Raw genomic sequence first — 23893 nt, forward strand, 5'->3', positions numbered from 1 at the left:
TGTCTCCCACAGTTACTGAGGGTCGAGCCTCAGCTGAAGGTCCAGTTCCAACAGCTGCTGCAGCCTAAATTACAGAGGATGCTCAAGATTCAGATCATATTCTGAGCAGCTCTTCCAATGATCCCATGAAAACCTGAACACTTCAGGGGACTCACAGCCTTGGAGTTACATCCTGACTCCACACAATTGTTCTTACTCCTGGAACCAGAATCCTTGGTCTTAGCCCCCCCCCCAAAAAAAAAAAACTCAGTTACAAGGAAGATGTGGCCATGTAGTCAAGGACCAGGACATTTCTGAATGTGAGTGTTGGGGATTGGGTGCTCCTTTGTTTTAAGTACTCCAAGTCATATCCTTGTGTTGATTTGTAGATAGAGTCAGCAGCTCACTCCTGCTTTACACTGTTTTCACCTGATGAGTTAATTGTGCCCTGGTTGAAGAATTATTTATTTTGTCTTTTATATGGGAGGGGCACTCCTGGAGCTCCTGGGACTCCTCCCACCCCCTTACTGAGTGTAGGGTTAAGAGGCAAAAGCTGCCACCTGCCCAGATCACTTTGGTTTTTTTTGACACTGGTTCCAACTCTATTTTAGCAAGTATGCCTGGACATTTTTATGAACTCACTTGTTTTGTCCCCTAAATTCTGGGATACTAGCTGCTGACTGAGAATTGTACAGGAGTTAGAAGTTCCTCAGAGATTTTTCTTTTTCCAGTTTAATTGGCATAGATTTTGTGATCTATAGAATAATCATATAAATTTGTCTCTGTACTGAACCAATGCTTCCACATATGTAGCCCAGGCTGATCCTCAGGTTCTGGCCTTACTCCTCCTGCCTCCTGAGTGCTGAGATTCCAGGTGTGTGCTAAATGCCTGGGATACCACGAACTTTTCTTAGTATCTAATGTTTTTTGAAGATATGTTTTAGGGGGTTGGGGATTTAGCTCAGTGGTAGAGCGCTTGCCTAGCAAGCACAAGGCCCTGGGTTTGGTCTGCAGCTCTGGAAAAAAAGTTTAAAAAAAGATATCTTTTAGTTACATTTATGTTTTTCTTTAAATCAAGTGCTTTTTGAGTAAAATTTAATGTGGTCAATTTATCTACTTCTCATTGTGTACCTTCAAATCTTTAGAAAATTCTGTGACTAGACATGTCCAGTCACTGAGGATTCCTTTCAGTGGGCTCAAGAGATAGATCAGTGAGTCAGAGACACTGTTTTACCAGGAAAGCCTGGTTCAATTCTCACCTACCACCAGCTGGCTCACAATCATCCTAGGATCCTGGGCAGGACTAGCTTGTACACACACATGTACAGACTAACCACACATGCACAAAACAAAAGAACAGATTGTTTGTTGATCTTGAAGGCTGGTATTTGTCTTCAGGAAACTTGGTCCTGAGACCCTTACATGCCTATTCCTGCAGCTCTAGGGGCTCTGAAACCCTCTTCTAGGCTTTGGGCACCCATCCACAGAAGGCAGACACAATCTGAGAAACATAAATAAAAATTTAAAAAAACTTCCAAAGCAAAGTCTTTAGCCTGGTGTTGGAGTACAGGTCTTTAATCTCAGGATTTTAGAGACTGAGGCAGGCTAATCTGTACTAGTTCCAGGCCAGTGTGGCCCATAGAGTGAGACTGTCTCAAAAACACCCTTAGAAATTTATTACTTGATTTTATATTCTATGTTGGTTAAAGAAAAACATATTTTCTTCAATCGTTTAAAAAAGTGTTCACACTAGAATTTCTGTTAGTGTTTATTTATTTACTTATTTCTTTTTTGATAGAGTGTTTTTCTCTGTAATATCCCTAGGTGTCCTGGAACTCCCTTTGTAGACCAGGCTGGCCTCGAACTCAGAGATCTGCCTGCCTCTGCCTCCTGAGTGCTGGGATTAAGGTCCTGTGCCACCCCTGCTTGCTTAGTAGTTCCTTTTGTTGCTTTAAATTGTTTATCTCAGAGATAGAACACAGGTCACCAGGCTCTGTGGCAAACTCCTTTCCCTGAAGTCCCACTTCCTTTGCCCCCCTCCCTTTTCTAATTTTATTTTGACACAGTGTTTTACTGACTTTCCCAGACCTGATATTCAGTCTGGCTGCCTCACACTGAGTGACTGGCATTACAGACCTGTAACCCAAGCCCTGGTTTATCAGCTTTTGAGGGATATCCACATTGTTTCCACAGTGGCTGCACTCCCATCTGCAGCAAGTAAATATTCTTCTTTGCCCACATCTTCACCAGCATGAGGTGCCATTCCTCTTCTTTTTTTATTTTGGCCACTCTGACTAGGTAAGCTTAAATCCCAGTGTATATTTTCCATTTATCTCATGTGTGAAGATGTTGAAATCTTCCTCTTCTTGCTTTTCTTGTTAATATTATTGTTTTATTATTTCTTTGAGACAAAGTCTCTCTGTCTAGAGTCATGGCTATCCTCAATCCTACTATGTTGACCAGGCCAGGCTGGAACTCACAGATTTCTTCCTGCCTTAGCCTTCTGATGTTGTTATTAAAGTTATTTACCACCACAGGTAGCCTTTTTTTACATTATTTAAAAAAATGTTTCTCAGGTATTTGTGTTTCATCTTTTGAGAAATTTCAATTTAGTTTTATACTCCATTTTTAAATTTGGTAACTTGTTTTCTTTCTTTTATTTATGAAGTTTTTTGAGAACATGTTTCTCTTTGTAGCTCTAGCTATCCCAAAACTGTTTAGAAAGAGCAGGCTATCCTGGAACTTACAAGAGATCCACCTGCCTTTTCTTCCCTAGTGTAGGGATTAAAGAAGTGTGACCCCACAATTTGCTAGGCTAGCTTGTTCTTGTAATACATTTAAAAAATTGTCTATATATTCTAAGTATTACTCATCTGTCAGAACTTGTAGTATGGGAAAATTTTGATATAGAGACAGAACACACCCATGTCTACTCACTCTCCAAAGGGAATACAAGACAGAACAAAGTATAGATATCACCAAAATCCAATTGTAGCTCATCATGATGCTACACACATTTAATCCCAAACTTGACTGGCAGAAGCAGGAGGATCTCTGTGAGTTCAAACCCAATCTGGGCTACTGATCAAGTTCTAATATTGCCAGCATTACACAGAGAAACCCTATCTCTAGAAACATAAAAAAAAGAAATAGAAATGAAAAGAAGAAAAAAGTAGTACAATTTAGTGAACCATGACTTTTCTTGGGTTCCTTATATGTTATTAGACTCTGGGTATAACAAACATACTCTAGTTCAGGCCACATGATCAGGTCAGCAGTTAATGGTTCAATGGACTCCATTAGGTGTCTCTGTGTGTCTTACTTATTTTCTTTTTTATTTACTTCTGTATTCATTTTTATTAAAGATGATAATCCTGGCATTTGGTGAGTTTGATGTGGGTAAGAGTGAGGGAGAGAAAGGAGAGAAAGGAATGTGATTTCATATATGTTCACATCTATACATTTGATGTCTCAGGTCTATCTGTGTAGCCACAGCTGTCCTGGGAAGTGTTATGTAGATCAGGCTAGGCAACTCACAGGGATCTACCTTCCTCTGCCTCCTGAGGCCTGGGATTAAAGATAGAACATATGCCCAGGTAATTAAAATACATTTAATACACTTTTCTCCTAAAAAGCCAGCAATTAGTTCAGATTCCACCAATATGGCTCACCTGGAAAAATTATTTGCCAAAAAGAGATTCCTGAAACTTGTCCACTGACCTCCCCATGTAACTCCACAACCTTCACACTACATAAAATGTAATTTTTAAAACTAATTTAAAGACTTAAAAAGAGATCTTCTTGGGATGGGAGTGTCATTGTGTCTTAGGTGCTGGCATAGGGGCAAAGCTGAGATTGGAGGGCCCATTTCAAGCCACCTAAGACATTCCATCTCATTTGCCTCTTGCCATGCCTTCGTCACAAAATTTAATCATACCTTCTGTTCTCTCCTCCTGCCTTTCCTGATCTTCTAAAGACTAGAGATCGAATCAGGGTCCTAAAATATAGTAAACATGAAAAAGGCATCTGTCTCATTCATGTAAATTTCTTATGTTCATCTCATTTTTTTTCCAAATGAAAAGTTCAATCCATATATGCCTGGTTTACCTCAAAGTCACTCTGTAGCCCAGGCTGTCCTTGAATGGCCAGTTTTCCTGGTGCAGCTTCCAAAGTAGCTGGGGTTACAGGACTATGCTCCCAGATTTTGCTCTTATGTAGCCCTTGATAACACTAAGAATGTGGAATTTTTCTTCTCATTTGAAATCCTAGAGACTCATGGAGAGATTGTTTCTGTTGTTGCTTGATGGATTTTTCTTATTGAGACAGAATCTCCTGTAGCCCAGGCAGGATTTGAATAACGATGTAGTTAGTCTAGGCTGGCCTACAACTCCTGATATTTCTTTCTCCATCTCCAATACAACCATTCTTGTTTTCCCATCAGGGACTGTAGAAGCTATAAATGATCCTAATCCCCAATACTTTTTCAAGATCTGGTGTTATGGTAAAGGCTGCCAAACAGGGAAACATTGGAGCACAAATTCATTCTGGACATTAGAACCAAGATGGGATGGCCAATATTCTGTTACTTTCCATTTCCCATACAATGCTTTCACTCCATAATCATTTGGAAAACAATGATTAAACCTCACAGGGTCCTGGTTATCCACACCTTTAATGCTAGCTTTCAGGAGCATGAAGAAAGGCAATATATATAAGTTTGAGGCCATGCTGGTCAACATTGTGAAGGATAGAACACACTAGGCTAATAGAATGACCCTGACATAAAAAAAATAGATTGATTCAGTAAGATTAGGATTCCTGGAGTGGGGCTGATACTGAGGGGCATAAAAGGGTGGGTGTGAGTAATTGATTAGAGAGCCTACATGGTAGGAGGAGCCAAAACATGGGTGAAGCTCTTTGCAATTTCAACTTGGAGAAGGTACTTAAGCCCTGGCTCCTGGAATAGTGTTCAAACACTGACAGGGACCTGAGCAAGTTACAGCAACCTACTGATTTCCTGGTGAGGTGAGGCCTCAAGCTAGGTTGGGGGACTACCTTGATGGGGAGAGGGAGGTATTGGAGCTCCTTTGGTATCACTGTGGAGCTGGTATGTGTGTTTGGAGCTTGTATGAAGTTCACCACAAGCCTAGAGCAGTTGATGGCAAAGAATTAGTCTAGGAGTTAGTAACTGTGGGGCTTCTCTGATCTCTGTTTTTAATCCCAGGTTCTCCAATGCAAGAAGATCTTACAATGGGATCAAATTCTCCTGTAATCACCAGATCTCAGGTTCCCCAAGAACTCACCCTTGCAGCCTGGAATGAATGGATGCCCCATTGTACTTCCAAGCAACAAATCCTGTAGTTCTCCAGTGACCTCAGATACCCAAGCTTCCACATATCCTTCAGGTCCACCATGTCTACAAGTCCCTCCAAGGTCACAAGATTCACCCAGTGAAGCAGGGAAGCAGCAGAGGAAACATAGTGTTCACCCAGGAACAAAAGCTTGTTTTCCAGGTACATTTAGAAAAGTGAATTTACCTGAGCCAGGATCAATGCATGACACTTGCAGAAAGGTTTTGCTTGAATGATTACACTATCAAGGTATGTCCCCCTCATGTCTCTCTTTCTTCTATGCAGATAGCCTGCCCCCCAGCAGCCACCCCCACATCCCTGACACTTCTAATTCTAGTGGCCCTGAATTATTGGGATTATTTGGCCCAACAGTTTGTATTAGGGTATGATGCTGTATCCCAGGTTGCAGTCAAATGTCTCTTAGCTCTTAATGCAGACTCATGATGTGATACAGAGGGATAATGATCCTCCAAAGTGTCTTAGTGGACTAGACATCATGGCTCCCCTGAAAACTCCTAGATTCTGGTAGAAGCTCCCTTAGTCTGTGTGTTTCAGGTCCAGCTAAAACTGTCTTCTTCCTCCTTCTTATGTCTAGGAACCTGAGAGATCTATAATAGGTGGTCGATATAGTCCAATATTCAGGCTTTTCATACAACATCTTCATATTTGGAACCTAAATTGGCCACCTGGCCTATCCTGATCTCCTCTCTCCTTTTTCTCTCCAGATCTGGTTCAAGAAAATAGGAGCCCAGGAGAAACAGAGGTGGCTCATGAAGTTCATGGGAAGCCTATCTGTAGCTCTCATGATAGGTGGACCTGCAGGAAGATTCTGTCCCTCTTGTCACCTCTGCCCATGCAGATTCCTTGTGCCAGAGACCTGAACATCAAAAACAACCATCCTCTATAAGCAAACTTAGTCTCCAAATGTCTCAAAATCCCCTAATTCCTCTAGGAATGCTAATGCAATCAAGTCTCCAGTAGCACTGAGAGCCTCCCCAGCCCCCTACTCTTTCTATTCCCATGATGTCCTCATCCATGATGGTATCTTCCTCCCTGTCCTCCCACTCTGTCCATGTTCTAGCTTGACCCTCCCATTTCCCTATGTTTTCATCCCCCACTCCTTGCTATCTGCCACCCCCCACACCCAGTCCATTCATGTAGATCTCATCTACTTCTTCTTCACAGGGTCATTAATGTGTCCCTCCTAGGGTCTTTTCCTGTTAGCTAGCCTCTCTGGAGTTGTAGGTACCACTTTGACCATCCCTTCCCTCACATTTAGTATCCACTTATGAGTGAGTACATACTATATTTGTCCTTCTGAGTCTGGGTTACCTCACTCAAGATGATATTTTATAGATCCATCCATTTGCCTGCAAACCTCATGATATCATTGTTTTTTACTTCTGAGTAGTATTCCATTGTGTATATGTGCCATATTTTCTTTATCTATTTTTCAGTTGAGTGGCATTTAGGTTGTTTCCAGGTTCTTGCTATTACAAATAATGCTGATATGAATATAGTTGAGCATATGTCCTTGTGGTAAGATTGAGCATTCCTTGGGTATATGCTCAAGAGTTGTATAACTGGGTCTTGAGGAAGATTTATTCCCAATTTTCTGAGAAACCACCATACTGATTTCCAGAGTGGCTGTATAAGTTTGCATTTCCACCAAGAGTGTAGGAGTGTTCCCCTTGCTCCACATCCTCTCCAACATAAGTCATCTTCAGGGTTTTTGATCTTAGCCATTCTGACAGGTGTAAGATGGTATCTCAGAATTGTTTTGATTTGCATTTCCCTGATGAATAAGGATGTTGAGCAATTACTTCAATGTCTTTCAGCCATTTGAGATTCTTCTGTTGAGAGTTCTCTGGTATGTTCTGTAGCCCATTTTTTAGTTGGATTGTTGATGTCTAACTTTTTGTGTTCTTTATATATTTTGGAGATTATCCCTCTGTCATATGTGGGGTTGGTGAAGATCTTTTCCCATTCTGTAGGCTGTCTTTTGGTCTTATTGACCGTGTCCTTTGCTCTACAAAAGCTTCTCAGTTTCAGGAGGTCCCAGGAGAGCAACATTTATTAATTGTTGCTTTCAGTGTCTGTGCTACTGGTGTTGTATTTATGAAGTGGTCTCCCGTGCCAATTAATTCCAGACTACTTTCTACTTTCTTTTCTATTAAGTACAGTGTAACTGGATTTATGTTGAGGTCTTTGATCCATCTGGACTTCTGTTTGGTGCATGGGGACAGATATGGATCTATTTTCAATCTTCTGCATATTGACATCCAGTTATGCCAGCACCATTTGTTGAAGATGCTTTCTTTTTTCCATGCTACAGTTTTGGGTTCTTTATCGAAATTCATATGTTCATAGTTGTGTGGATTAATGTTAGGGTCTTCAATTCCATTCCCTTGGTCCACATGTTGGTTTTTATGCCAGTATCAAACTGTTTTTATTACTATAGCTCTATAGTAGAGCTTGAGGTTGGGGATTATGATGCCTCCAGAGGTTGCTTTATTATAGATGATTCTTTTAGCTATCCTAGGATTTTGTTTTTCCATATTGACCCGTCCAGCAGGCCAGGTTATTCGAGGGTCTCGAGGAGGGACCACCTAGGAATCAATGGGGGGCGAGAGGGAAAGGAGACCAAGCACGTGAAGAAAGACAGAGTCAGTCTGAGTTGCGTCAAGGTCTCGTTTATTGACTGGGTGTTAGAGCTTATAAACAGGGCTTCAGGTAGGGAGGGGGAGCAGGAGTGAGGAGAGGACAAAGAAAATTCCTAAGGGAGGGTCAGCAGGAGGTCGCTTTGGTCCCAGGCCCCTGCAGCTAGCTGATTTAAAGAGGTTTATTTAATCCTACATTCCTAGGTTAGACTAAAAGCCTCTTATTTACAGGAGGCTTGATAAATCGTGGAAGGTTACACAGGTTCAAGACACAGCTGTCCAGAGTTGGTCCCCAACACATGTAAAGTTAAGTATTGTTGTTTCCAAGTCTGTGAAAAATTGTGTTGGTATTTTGATGGGGATTGCATTGAATCTGTAGATTGCTTTTGGTAAGATTGCCATTTTTACTATGTTGATTCTACCTATCCATAAGCATGAAAGATCTTTCCATTTTCTGATATCTTCTTCAAATTCTTTCTTCAGAAACTTAAAGTTTTTATCATACAGGTCTTTCACTTGCTTAGTTAGAGTTACCCCAAAGTATTTTATATTATTTGTGGCTATTGTAAAGGGTGATGTTTCTATGATTTCTTTCTCAGCCCCTTTTTCATTTCTGTATAGGAGGGCTACTGATTTTTTTGAGTTAATCTTGTATCCTGCTACTTTACTGAAGGAGTTTACCAGCTGTAGGAGTTCCCTGATAGAATTTTTGGGGTCACTTATGTATACTATCATATCATCTGCAAATAATGAAAGTTTGACTTCTTCCTTTCCAATTTGTATCCCCTTGATCTCCTTATGTTGTCTTATTGCTCTGGCTAGAACTTCAAGTCCTATATTGAATAAGTATGGGGAGAGTGGACAGCCTTGTCTTGTTCCTGATTTTAGTGGAATTGCTTTAAGTTTCTCTCCATTTAATTTGATGTTGGCTGTTGGCTTGCTGTAAATTGCTTTATTATGTTTAGGTATGTTCCTTGTATTCCTGATCTCTCTAAGACCTTTATCATGAAGGGGTGTTGGATTTTGTAAAAGGCCTTTTCAGCATCCAATGAGATGATCATGTGTTTTTTTTCTTTCAGTTTGTTTATATTGTGTATTACATTGACAGATTTTTGTATGTTGAACTATCCTTGCATCCCTGGGATGAAGCCTACTTGGTAATGGTGGATAAATTTCCTGGACATTTTGGGTCACAACTTTGTCTGCTTTAGTGTTTTCTTTGACTGATGAATCTATTTCTTCGACTGTACCTTCAATGCCAGAGATCCACTCTTCCATCTCTTGCATTCTGTTGGTTATAATTGTGTCTGTAGTTCCTGTTCATTTATTCAGATTTTCCACTTCCAGCATTACCTCCATTTGTGTCTTCTTTATTGACTCCCTTTCAGTTTTCAAATCTTGAACTGTTTCCCTCATTTGTTTAATTGCTTTCTCTTGGCTTTCAAGGGATTTACTGATTTCTTCCAATTTTATGTTTAACTTTTCCTCGATTTCTTTAAGGGAATTTTTCATTTCCTCTTTTTAGATCTCTAATATCTTCTTAAAGTCATTTTTAAGGTCGATTTCTTCTGTTTTGGGATGTTCAGGTCTTACTGATGTAGGTTCTGATGGAGTCATATTGGTTTTTATGTTGTTGACTGTATTTTTGCACTAGCGTCTACCCATCTCCTTCTCCACTTGGTGCAAGTGGTGTCTGTGTCTGAGGGAACCTCTCTTGGTCTGACTGATACTCTTGATCCAGTGAGAGCTCTTGGTCTAGTTGATGCTGATGGACTTTTTGTCTTAGGGATAAGCTCTTAGTCCAACTAGAGCTAGTGGGCTCTGTCTCAGGGAGTAGCTGCAGTTTTACCATTTGGTAGATGGTGGTAGTCTGACCTGTCTGCAGGATGTCTGCCTGCCAACTGGCCTCTTAGTCCAGTTGGGTGCTGGCAGGCTCTGTCTCAGGAACAGTTGAAGTCTTGGAGAGTGGGTGGGATTTCATCTGATTTTTTTTTTTTTTTGGGGTTTCAGATCTGGTTCAAAGGACCAGGATGCTAAGTACAAACAGAAGAATCCTCAGAATGCCCCAAAAGGACTGTCAGAGTCAAGTGGAAGCTCTAAAGCTGTTTTTGGGCCTACCCATTCTCATAGTCACTTTTCTGTATTTGCCTCTGTCAATGTAGAGTACATGTCTCTAGGAACATTTACTGTGCACTCCATTCCCATACTCAATCCCAGCCTGGAAGCTTTTGCCCATGAAGATTAGGACATGCAAGATGCTGTGTGTTGTCCCTAAGAGTACCTGCTTGATGGTCAAGCCCTGGCTGCAGCTCCCAACCCCAGTCAACATACAATATTTGAAGCCCAGACTGACCTAGCAATGACTGAAGTCCAGCCTCAGAGGAAGTTCCAGTTCCCATCATAGCTGGAACCAGAGGACCTGAAGGTGCTCATTACTTATATCCAACTTCTGAGCCCTCTGGCAATGCATACTTGAGGCTCTGGACACATGGGAGGACCTGTAGACTTGGAACTACATCCTGAATATATATGATACCTCTCACATGGAGCATTCCACGGAAAGAAATCTTTATAGAAATGAAGAGGTGTGGTGGTTCATGCCCTCAATCTCAGGATTTGGGAGACTGATGCAGGCTCATCTGTAGTAGTTTCAGGCCAGTGTGTGTCCATATACTGAAATTTAAAGAAAAAAAATTTAAATTCATTAAGTATTGTCTTACATGTTAAATAAAATTGGAATATATTTTTTTCTAACATTTTTTTTTAACATTTGTCCTCACCAGAATTACTGATTGTATGATTTTGTTTTTTCCAAACTAGCACACAGTCAAATCTATTTTAAAGAAGGCTGGCATATCCTTCTGTGGTGGGGTTTTCTGCCTGAGTTATGAGTCCCCAGAGACCATCAGGAGTCATAGATCAGATACAAAAGCAAAGAGCCTTTATTGCAAGCTTGAGTTTGGGCTTCCCATCCATTTCTCTACAGCAGTGGAATCAAAGAGAACATTGAGTGCAATTGAGACAGAGTTTTTAAGAAATAAAGGATGAGAGGTAGAAGAATTCCAGATTCAGATAGGTTGAACTCATGATTGGGCAGGAATGAAGCAACAGAAATTTTGTCAAATAGTGATTGATACTGGCATTGCTGAAAGAAAATTGGCAATTTATATACAAGTGATGTAAGCAATCCTTTATATTCTATAACATTTAGTACTTGTTTTTCTCAATTCTGATTGGTCTCCCATAGGGTAGAGTTGTGGCTTTTCCTGGTTATTGTAATGGTGAGGGTTAGTCCTAGTATAGTTAGTCTGCAGCCTGTCATGCCTACACTAATGTTAAGGTAGGCCTCTTCATTCCCTAATCTACAAGTAACTAGATAAGACCAATCATGGGTTCTGTGTGTCCAGGGGGTCTAGGGAATGATATTGAGCCCAGAGGACCCTCATATATTATCCCTTTGCTGAATTTAGAGCCATACCATGAATGTACATGGTTAACCATGTGTTGCAGGCCCATTGTCCAAATGGAGCAGCATAATGAGTTTCATTCTGTATGGTCAGGGTTTTGTTTTCATTGAACTAGCTCAGAATGATTGACATGTAAGTCACGGGTTTACCCTAAAGGGAATTTGCCTTTAAGTTAGCGTTTTCAGCCTGTTAAGGTGACAGACATGATATATTCTCTTCTGTAGCAGCTTCCAGCTGAAATTAGGTTGTCAGTTGTTAAGGCCTAGGAAAGTTGAAAGGCTAGTCAAAGGCTGGACAATGGGATATTTATCAGGAACATCTGATTAGTTGTTTCAGGTGAAGGAACAGGGAGAAATCACATTGTCTGGACTGGTTGACATCAACTTTCAGCAAGTCCATAGCTCAGCAGTTTACAGTCCATAGGTGTTCCATGGATGGAGTCTGTTAAATCTGCTGAGACAAATATAAATGAAGGACAAAAGTTAAAATTTAGGACATTTAAAGAAAACTTTATATTTGGATTTTTTATCTTTAAATTTGTAAATAAAATTTAAAATCTAAAGCTCATGACTGAAAAGTGAGTATTCAGTGCTCTATCAGTTTATTTGAATTCCATTTTTAGTTTTAAAGCTCTAAACCTCTGAAATCTCAGTGTAACAATGTACTTTTAGTTGAGTTTGCAAGTCATACAGAGTGTATAAGATTAATGCCCAAGACTGATTGTCGTGTCATGCTTTTATTTATTTATTTTGATTATTAAGGGAACATATAGAGAAGTATAAACAGAAAAACCTGTGATATACATGTTGTTGTCTAGTTAACAAAGCTACAATCAGCTTAGCCATCAATTTCAGGGATCTGAGAAGGATTAATCAAAATGATAGAGTCGATTATGTAGCCTTATCTAGACAGATTTCTTGGGCTCCTATGTAGTACATGCCTCCGGAGGGCTAGAACTAAAGGTGTTTGCCACCACCACCGAGCTGAAGGTATAATCTTCTGTTTTTGAATGGCATGTCCTATAGTTGTCTGTTAATCCCATTTGAGTCATAACATATTGAGTTCCCTTATTTTTGTGTTAAGTGTCAGTCTGGCAGACCTGTCCACTGGTAAGATTGGGGTATTGAAGTCTCCCACTATTAGTGTGTAGGGTTTGATGTGTGAATTAAGCTTTAGTGATGTTTTTTACAAATGTGGGGGCCTTGTATTTGGGGCATAAACTGAGACTTCATCCTATAATGGATTTTTCCTGTAATGAATACAAAGTGTCCTATTAATTTCTTTTGTTTAATTTTAGTTTGATGTCTATTTTGTTTAGACACTAGGATAGCTACAACAGCTTGCTTCTTAATCCATTTGATTAGAAGGTCTTTTCCCAACCTTTTACTCTAGGGCAGTGTATGAGATCAGATGTCGAAGATCAAATAATAAAAAGGATAGTCTGGAGAGAATATTAAAAAGATAATAAAAAAGATAGTCTGGAGAGAATGTTCACTGGTTGAGAGAACTTGCTGCTCTTCCAGAGGACCTGACTTCAGTTCTTAGCATGCATATGATGTCTCACAATCATTCAGTTCCAGGGACTGAATGTTCTCTTCTGTCATTGGTGGAATCCAGGCACACAAATGGCACTCAGAAAGACATGCAGGCAAAACAGTTATGCACATGAAGTAAATAAATCTTGAAAAAATAATACTCTTGTAGAAGACACAGGTTGTTTTCCCAGTTCCATTATGGTGGCTCAAACCATGGGTAATTCCAGTTACACATGACCCACAGGTCTGATGCTCTCTTCTAGTTTTTGAGGGCACTAGCCACACACATATATGCCCACATTATTATTCATTTTTAATAATTATTCATCATTAGACAGTTCATTTAACCTCAGCTGGATTTATTTGTTTTTTTTTATTTGTTATATGTGTGTGTGTAGTATTGGATAAGTCCACAGAAGTGCAGGAGTCCTCCAATGTCATGAGGGTATTGGATTGTAGGGATGGAGAGTTACAGGCGGTTGTTAACCACCTGACAAGGGAACTAGAAAAAAGAACTCGGGTTCTTTGTAGTCCCCGATGACTGGTTATTCTTTTCACTTTGTGGTCCAAGAGTTTCAGATAGAAAAACAAACCTACTCATCTGCCATGGCAGAGAAGCTTTAGGCATTCATAGCTGTTTTGGTGGTAATAGCCTCTAGGAGGCAGCAACACACACAAACACACATCCCAGCCTCAGTGTGCACCCCAAACATGGGTGCTTGGTCTTGGGATTCCTAATTACCACCTATGTTTTTTTATACATGGCTTCAGATGTGGAAAAATAAGGAAAAACCCACTTTTAAGTGAGAGGAAAATAGGGAAAAGCTGCAGAAGGTGTGCAATTTGAGCTAAATCAGAAAACATGAATTTGGTGATGGTTTATAAAGACTGACATAGGAACAATTAATCTGGGGTGAGTTTGGCAGCCTAAACCAAACTTATAGCAGGTGTTGTCTTTGTTTTTTTTTCTCTTAGCTTTCTAGCTGCAAGAGATTGAACCAAGGTCTCATTAATGCTATGCTAGTGGAAAATGGCTGAGACATGCCACCAATCCCTCACCTGTAGATTCCAGGCAGTGTGCTGCCACTAAGGCACATCCCCAGTTCTTTACTTGAACAATTCTAGATCTGTGCTCTACTGCTGAGCCACAACACTCACCCCCTCAGCATGAGTAGATTCTAGGCAAGTGTTTAGTCTCTAGACTGTTACATCCACTAATCATAACATGCACATTTATTTATTAGTTTTGGATAATTTCTATTAAAATTCTTTTAGTATTTGAAGGAAAGTTATGTCACTTCCTTTTCTCTTTCCTCTGTCCAAACCCTCTCATGTGTTCTACCTTGCCCTCTTTCAAATTCATGGCCTCTTTTCCTTTCACTGTTCATATTAATATATTATTCCTAAATATATAAGTATAACCTACTAAGTCTGTACATTTTTTTCTTGTATTTACATTTTTTCAAGATTTACCATTTTGTATTAGTTAAACAACTGTTCTATTCTCCTGGAGAAAACTGTCTTTTCCATTCTCAGAATTCTTTAGTTGCCTGGATTTCTTCATCTATGGTTGAGAGCTCTTGAGATTTCTGCTCTACACACTATCATATCCACTGGTGTTACACTTGTTCAGGTCATCATTAGACAGCTATGTTAGTAAGATTTGACATCATAGGTGAAGCAGTTGTAACATTTCTAGCAGATACAATCTGATGGCAAACTTACCAGTCCTCTAGTTTTTCCACCTTTTCCTCTCCCTCTTGGACAATAATTCCTGACCTTAAGTGCAGGAGTTATTTTGTGGGTGTATCAGTTGGGACTGGGATCAACAACTCTACATTTTCTTCAGTTGTGGTGTACAATGATTGTTACATTTAGTGTAACAGTCTCAGTCTGTTGTAAGAGAAGTTTCATTGATGAAGGGTGAGTGTTAAATTTACCTGTATGCATAAGGACAAATAGTAATGGTGTAGTTGGGATTTATGCTGGTTTAGTAAACTGGTGATTGTAGGTTCTCCTCCATGATTTATGACATCATAGGCCCGTGTAGTTGGCTAGTTTCCAGTACCTAGCATGATTTCCCACTTTTGTTGGGCATAAGATAAATTAGAGAGCTGTTGGTTAACATCAGTGTATGCATGCAACTGCTCTTTTAAAGTTAGGTCATGCCATTGTTGTGGTATATAGGTTTTAAGGTGGGTAGAACTATTGGTTACTTCCCTTCATTTGAAGCTTGCATGGCTTCTTCTGGTAAAATGAAAGCTATTACTAAAGAGCAACAATTAATAAATGCGACCTCCTAGAACTGAGATGATTTGTAGGGCAAAAAACATGGTCCATAAGACAAAATGACAGCACGAATATTGGGAAAAGGTCTTCACCAAGCCCACATCTGACAGATCTCCAAAATATATAATGAATTCAAGAAAATAGACATCAAAGTACCAAAGAATCCAATTAGAAAAATGGGCTACAGAGTTAAACAGAGATTTCTCAACAGAAGAATCTCAAATGGCTGAAAGACATTGAAGGAATTGCTCAATATCCTTAGTCATAAAGGAAATGCAAATCAAAACAACTCTGAGATACCATCTTATAGCTGTCAGAATGGCTATGATAAATATGGTTATGTTAGAGAGGATATGGAACAAAGAGAACACTCCTCAACTGTTGGTGGTTATGCAAACTCATAAAGCCACTTTAGAATTCAGTATGGTGGTTTCACAGAAAATTGGGAGTCAATGTACTTCAAGACTCAGCTATACCACTCTTGGCATATTCCCAAAGAATGCTCAATCATACCACAAGGTCACATGCTCAACTATGTTGATAGTAGCATTCATAATAGCCAGAACCTGGAAACAACCTAAATGCTCCTCAACTGGAGAATGGATACAGAAATTGTGGCAAATATACACAATGGAGTACTCCTCAGCAGTAAAATAATTATATTATGAAATTTCCAGGCAAATGGGTGGAACTAGAATATATTATCCTGAGTGAGGTAACCCAGATTCAGAAGGACAAACATGGTATGTACTCACTCATAAGTGGATACTAGATATAAAGGAAAGAATAACCAGACTAAAACCCACTGCTCCAGAAAAGATAGCTAACACAGAGGATCCAAAGAGGGACATATACATAGCCCAGTGAAGGAAAAATAGACCGATCTACATGAACAAACTGGGGATGGGATAGGTAATGGAGGGAAAGGGATGGGGTATGAGAACAAGGAAATGGGAGGTTCAAGCTGGAACAGGGACAGAGTAGAAGAACAAGGAGATACCATGATAAATGTAGACATCATGGGAACAGGTAGAAACCAGTTGCTAGGAAAGTTCCCAGGATTCCACAAGGGTGACCCCACATTAAACTACTAGCAATAGTCAAGAGGGTTCATGAATTGGTCTACTCCAGTAACCAGATTAGTGAACACCCTAGTTGTCATCATAGTGCCATCATCCAAGATTGATGGTAGTGATGCAGAGATTCGTAGCTGGACACCAGGCTGAAATCTGGGAATCCAACCAATGACAGAGAGGAGAGATTCTGTGGGCAGGGGATGTTGAGATCATAAATGGGAAAATGTGATGAGATGACCAGCCACACTAGTGGAAACCATAGCTATGAAGCCCCCACAGGAATAGACTAGGCCCTCTGGCTATAGGAGACAGTTGTTTAGATCAAACTGTTTGGCATGCCCCCAGGGCAGGGGGATTGGCATCTGTACCTGGTGCATGTGCAGGCATTTTGGAATCCAGTGTCTAGGTTGTGATACCTTGCACAGCTTTGGGACAGGAGGGAGGGCCTTGAATCTGCATCAGCTGAGCGTGCTAGGCTTTGCTGACTCCCCATGAGAGACTTTGATTTGGAAAATGTGGGCATGGCTGTGGTTTGGGTGGGAAGGCTGGGAGGTGTGAATAGAGAAGGGGGGCTCTGTGGTTGTTATGTAAAGTGAATAGATAATTTCTTAATAAAAAATGAAAAAAAAAACCTCTTAACACCCGACCTTTGACAAAGAAGCCAAAAATGAACAATGGCAAAAAGAAAGCATCATCAACAATTGGTGCTGTCATAACTGGATGTCAACATGTAGAACATTGCAAATGGATCCATATCTGTCACTATGCCCCAAACTTAAGTCCAAGTGGATCAAAGACCTAAACAAAAATCCATCTACTCTGAACCTGATAGAATTGAAATTAGGAAGTAGTTTTGAAAGCATTGGCACCAGAGATCACTTCTAAAATATAATGCCAGTATCACACACACTGAGAGCAACAGTTAATAAATGGGACATCCTGGAACTGAGAAGCTTTTGCAAGACAAAGGACACAGTAAATAAGACAAAATGACAACAGACAGATTGGGAAGAGATTTTCACCAACCCCACATCTGACAGAGGGCTGATATCCAGAATATATAAAGACCGCCAGAAACTATACATCAAAATACCTAACAGTCCAATTAAAAAATGGGCTACAGAGCTAAACAGAGAATTCTCAACAGAAGAATCTCCAATGGCTTAAAGTCACTTAAGTAATTGCTCAACATCCTTAGTCATCAGGGAAATGCAAATCAAAACAACTCTGAGATACCACCTTATGCCTGTCAGAATGGCTAAGATCAAAAACACTGAAGACAGCTTATGTTGGAGAGGATGTGGAGCAAGGGGAACACTGTTGGTGGGAAGTGAAATTGGTATAGCCACTTTGGAAATACATGTGGTGATTTCTCAGAAAATTGGGAATCAATATCCCTCAAGACCTAGCTATACCACTCTTGGGCCTATGCTCAAAGAATGCTCAATCATACCACAAGGGCACATGCTCACCTATGTTCATAGCAGGGTTATTTGTAATATCCCAGACCTGGAAACAACCTAGGTGCCTCTCAACTGAAGAATGGATAAAGAAAATGTGGTACATACACACAATGGAGTACTACTCAGCAGAGAATAACAATGACATCATGAGGTTTGCAGGCAAATGGATGGAACTAGAAAATATCATCCTGAGTGAGGTAACCCAGACTCAGAAGGTCAAACATGGTATGTAATCACTCATAAGTTGATACTAGATATAAAGCAAAGGATAACCAGACTGCCACTCACAGCTCCAGGGAGGCTAGCTAGTAAGGAGGACCCTAGAAACGGTGCATGGGTCACCCAGCAATAGAGAAATGGATGAGATCTACATGAAAAAACTGAGGGTGGGGGAGTAATGGAGGGCCATGGACAGGGGATGGGGGAGGTTCGAGCTGGAATGGGAACAGAGTGGGAAAGCAAGGAAATCGATTCCATGATAAATGAAGACACAATGGGAATAGGGAGAAGCATAGTGCTAGGGAGGTTCCTAGGAATCCACAAGAATGCCTCCACCATAGACTACTGCCAATAGTCGAGACAGTTCCTGAGCTGGACTACTATGGTGATCAGAGGGCTGAATACCCTAACAGTCATCATAGAACACTCATCCAGTGACTGATGGAAGATGATTCATAGATCCATGGTTGGGTCCCAGATGGAGCTCCAGGAGTTCAATTGGTGAGAGAGAGGAGGGATTCCATGAGCAAGGGATATTGAGACCATGACTGGAAAAAGGACAGAAAAAACTAGACAAACTAGTGGAAATCCATGAACCGTGCACCAATAGCTGAGGAGACCCCATGGTACTGGACTAAGCCCTCTGGATAAGTGAGACAGTTGCTTAGCTTGAACTGTATAAGGGCCCCTGCGCAGTGGGATTGGAACCTGTTCCTAGTGTATGAGCTGTTTTTTTGGGAGCCTAGTACCTATGGTGAGACATTTTGCAGAGCCTTGGTGCCAGGAAGAGGGGTTTGGAGAAGCCTCAACTGAATGTACCAGGCACTGCTGACTCCACAGAAGACCTTGCCTTGGAGGAGGTGGGAAGTGGGGGTGGGTTTGGGGAAGGCTGTGGGGCAGGAGGAGGGAAGACAGGAGAATCTGAGGTTGATATGTATAATGAATAGAAAAATCTCTTAATTAAAAAAAAAACCTTTGAGACTGCAACTGTTCCCCGAGACAGAGCCTGCCAGCACCCAATTGGACTAAGAGATGAGTCTTCATCCTCATACTAGAACAACCCAGAACCTAGGCTTGGGCCCAGGGGTACAACCCTGTGTCCCTTCACCAACACCCATTGCATTCCCAGTTTCAGGCCAGTTGGCAGGCAGACCTACTGCAGTGGGATAATCCAACCACCATCCCCCACCAGACCATGTAACCCACAAGCCCAACTCCTCCCAACCCACCCATGTGCCAAGACTGCAGCTACTCCCTGAGAGAGAGCCTGACAGCACCATATTGGACTAAAAGCTGCTCCCTGAGAAAAAAGTCCATCAGCACTGACTAGACCAAGAGCTCCCACTGGACCAAGACTATTGGTCACACCAAGAAAGGCTCCCTCAGACACAAATACTACTTGCACCAAGTGGAGAAAGAGATGGGTAGATGCCAGTGCAGAGATACAGTCAGCAACATAAAAACAAATATGGCTCCATCAGAACCTACATCAGCAAGACCTGAACATCCCGAAATGGAAGAATCAGAAGAAATCGACCTTAAGATGACCTTAAGAAGACAATTGAGATCTTTAAAGGGAAAATGAAAAATTCCCTTAAAGAAGTCGAGGAAAAGTCAAACATAAAATTGGAAGAAATCAGTAAATCCATTAAAACCAAGAGAAAGCAATTAAACAAGTGAAGGAAACAGTTCAAGATTTGAAAACTGAAATCAAACAATAAAGAAGACACAAACTGAAGGAATGCTGAAAGTGGAAAATCTGAGTAAATGAACAGGAACTACAGTTGCAAGCAGAACCAACAGAATGCAAGAGATGAAAGATCAGATCTCTGGCATTGAAGATATGTTAGAGGAAATAGATTCATCAGTCAAAGAAAACACTAAATCCAACAAAGTCATTACTCAAAATGTCCAGGAAATTTGGGACGCCATGAAAAGACCAAACATAAGAATAATAAGGCTAGAAGAAGGAGAAGAAAACCAACTCAAAGACACAGAAAATATATTCAACAAAATCATAGAAGAAAACTTCCCCAACCTAAAGAAGGAAATGCCTATGAAGATACAAGAAGCTTACAGAACACCAAATAGACTGGATCCAAAAAAAAGTCCCCTCACCACATAATAATCAAACCACTAAACATACAGACATAGGCAGACCTATAAGAAAAACACCTGATTCCGAGTGTAATAATCTGCGTTGGCATCCATGGTCTCTTAGAGTCTGCATTACATATGTCCATGTCCTTCTGGCTTTCAAAGTCTCCACTGAGAAGTCAGAAAAATTTTAAATCAACATAGACAGAGTAAACAAAATATTCCATGATAAAACCAGATTTAAATTATATCTCTTCACAAATCCAGCCCTACAGAAAGCACTTGAAGGAAAAATCCAACCTAAGGAAGTTAGACACATCCCACACCATCAAATACCAAAGAACGGAAACATACAACACTACCAACAAATATAACAGGAATTAACAATCATTGGTCATTAATATCCATTCATATCAATGGTCTCAATTCACCTATAAAAAGACACAAGCAACAGAATGGATCCATATTTGTCGCCATGCACAAAACTCAAGTCCATGTGGATCAAAGACCTCAACATAAATCCAGTTACACGAACTTGATAGAAGAGAAAGTAGGAAGTAGTCTTGAACACATTGGCACAGGAGACCATTTCCTAAATATAACACCAGAAGCACAGACACTGAGAGCAACAATTAAGTGGGACCTCTTACAACTGAGAAGCTTTTATAGGACAAAGGATACCATCAATAAGACAAAATGACATCCTACAGAGTGGGAAAAGTTCCTCATCATCCCCACATCTGAGCAAGGGATGATCTCCAATATGTATAAAGAATTCAAGAAAGTACACATCAAAATACCAAACAATCCAATAAAAAATGGAATACAAACTTAAACAGAGAATTCTCAACAGAAGTTTCTCAAATGGCTGAAAGACATTTAATGAATTGCTCAACATACTTAGTCATTAGGAAAATGCAAATCAAAACGACTCTGAGATGACATCCTATACGTGTCATAATGGCTATGATAAAAAACAATGATGATAGCCTATGTTGGAGAGGATGTGGAGCAAGGAGAATACTCCTCCACTGTTGGCGGGAATGCAAAAGTTTACAGCCACTTTAGAAATCCGTACAGCTGTTTCTCAGAAAATTGGGAAGCAACCTTTCTCAAGACCCAGCTATACCTCTCTTGGGCATATACCTGAGGAATGCACAATCATACCACAAGAACACAGGCTCAACTATGTTCATAGCAGCATTATTCATAATGGTCAGCACAGGGAAGCAAACTAGATGCCCCTCAACCAAAGAACGGATGGATAAAGAAAATGTGGCACATACACATAATGGTGTAGTAGTCAGCATAAAAAACAGTAACATCATGAAATTTGCAGGCAAATGGATGGAACTAGACAATATCATCCTGAGTGAGGTCACCCCTACTCAGAAGGACAAACATGGTATGTACTCTTTCATTCATAATTGGAGACTAGATGTAAAGCAAAGGATAACCAGACTACATCTCACAGCTCCAAAGAAGTTAGCAAACAAGGAAGACCCTAAGAGGTGTGGATGGATTGTCCTGTGAATGAGAAATAGAAGAAATCTGCATGAGCAAACTGAGGGTGGAGGGAGGTAAGGGAGAGTGGGGGATGGGGCATGAGAACATAAGAGAAAGAATTGGGCGAGCTTGATCAGAGACAGATTGGGAGGGCAAGGGAAAAGATACCATGATAGATGGAGACATCATGGGAATCAGGAGAAATAGGGTACTAGGGAAGTTCCCAGGAATCCACATGGATGACTCCACCTAAGACTACTAGCAGTAGTGGAGAGGATGCCTTATTTGGCCTACTCCAGTAATCAGATTGGTGAATATCCTAGCAGTGATCATGGAGCCTTCATCCAGGAACTTATGGAAGCAGTTGCAGATATCCACAGCCAAGCACCAGGTTGAACTCCAGGAGTCCAGTCAATGAGAGAGAAGAGGAATTCTGTGAGCAAAGGATGTCAAGGTTATGATGGAGAAACCTACAGAGACAACAAAACCTAACTAGTGGGAACTCATGAACTGTGGACCAATAGCTTTGGAGCCCCCATTGGACTAGACTGTATAGTCAAGACAGTGGTTTTGTTTGAACTGTTCATGGGGCCCCCTTACAGCAGGATCAGGATCCATCCCTGGTGCATGAGTGGGCTTTTTGGAACCCAGTACCTAAGGTTGGACAACTTACACAGCCTTGGTGCAGGGGGAAGGGCTTGGACTTGACTCAACTGAATGTACCAGGCTCTGCTGACTCTCCATGGGCGACCTTGCCTTGGAGGAGGTGGGAATGGGGGGTGGGTTGGGAGAATGCTTGGTGGGAAGGGGAGAGAGGGTGATCTGTGGTTGGTATGTAAAATGAATAGAAAATTTCTTAATAATAAAAAAGAAAGAAAAAAGAAACTAGAAAACCAACTGCATTATTTTCATACATGTCTTAACATATTTTTATGCCTTTGATGGTGAGTGGAGGACAAGGTGATTGTCATAGATTCTGATGGCTTTAAAATTACTAATTCTTTAGAATTTTACCTTTATATTCCCCAACTCAACTTCAGATGAAGCCCATTTTAATCCATAAAATGAATATTGGCTGTGATTATTCTATTGATATTTGATTTCCAAACCTACCCCTCAAATGTAGTGAGTAATTCTATTTTTTAAATATGTTAGATTTATTAAATCTGAAACTGGAAATTCTACATTTCATACCAAGTGGTCCTTCATATGAAGATGATAAATCCAATGGCTTTGTAATTCCCTGAATTAAGTCTGCTTTAAACTACGGGTATTTAATGAGTTATTTGAAATTCATCATGATATTTCATTAATTTTGCCAAAAAATAAAATGTAAATTTTTTACACATTTAAAAAAAAGAAATTTTCATAGAAATTATATGCTTATCTGTCATATATTGATTTCTTTATAGTATAATTCCTTATGATATTTTATACATACATTTGATTTATCATTCTTTTCCCTTATCTATATGTATCTACATCCCATCTCTAGTTAGTACACATCCCTGGTTTCCCTTCAGATTACTCGTAACACGGTATTTATATTAATTTTAATTTTAAAGAATTGTGTTTATTCATCAAATACTGATACATTTAAGAATATTACCAATGTGAAAAAAAGTTTCCCAGTATTTTCAAATTCCTCTTCTTGGTGGATATTATGTCACTATTTCCAGGGATTCTCAGAAATATCAAATTTTGGATCATTTTAAACATATTCCTAACAGACTTCACGCTCTATTGTTTCAATAGATAAAATTGTTTAAGGAGTTATAAAGTATACTGAGACTGGATATATGACTAACAGGTTAAGATTGCTTGCTGCTCTTCCAGTGTTCCGAAGTTCAATATCCAGAACCCAGGTTGGGCAGTTCACTTCCTTCTATAAAAACAGCTTGAGAATATATGACAGCTTCTGGTCTCCTGTGCAAATGTACTCATGTGCACAAACCTTCCTCCAAAACCCCCTAAATTACGTAGCTACAATTTAAAAATAGCCAGGCATGGTAGACCAGCACCTGGGAATGTGAGGCAGGAGAATCTCTATGAGTTCAAGGGCAGCCTGTGCTTCATTGAGATTTGACAACCAGACAGTTTGTCCCTGTCTCAAAAAATATTTAAAAAAAAATCCCTAGATGATGTAATGAAGAGAATATATCAAATTATAATATATAAAATTAAAAGGAACTACTAGACTAAGGATGATGAAAAGATAAGACCTAAGCTTAGAGTTCTGGATGAAGAGAAT

At 40.1% G+C, this 23893-nt stretch overlaps 1 protein-coding gene across 1 annotated transcript in view; it reads right to left on the reverse strand.

Annotated features, from left to right (window-relative positions):
- Positions 1-10909: 10909 nt before the first annotated feature.
- The window catches only part of LOC114687068 (bile salt sulfotransferase 2-like), a 43120-nt gene continuing 30136 nt past the window's right edge, over positions 10910-23893 (reverse strand). Inside the window, exon 7 of the mRNA XM_037202067.1 lies at positions 10910-11907. The gene's annotated coding sequence lies outside the window, so the exon portion shown is untranslated. The remainder of the gene's footprint in view (positions 11908-23893) is intronic.

Source organism: Peromyscus leucopus, chromosome 1, assembly GCF_004664715.2.
Source record: "Peromyscus leucopus breed LL Stock chromosome 1, UCI_PerLeu_2.1, whole genome shotgun sequence".
Lineage (NCBI taxonomy): Eukaryota > Metazoa > Chordata > Mammalia > Rodentia > Cricetidae > Peromyscus > Peromyscus leucopus.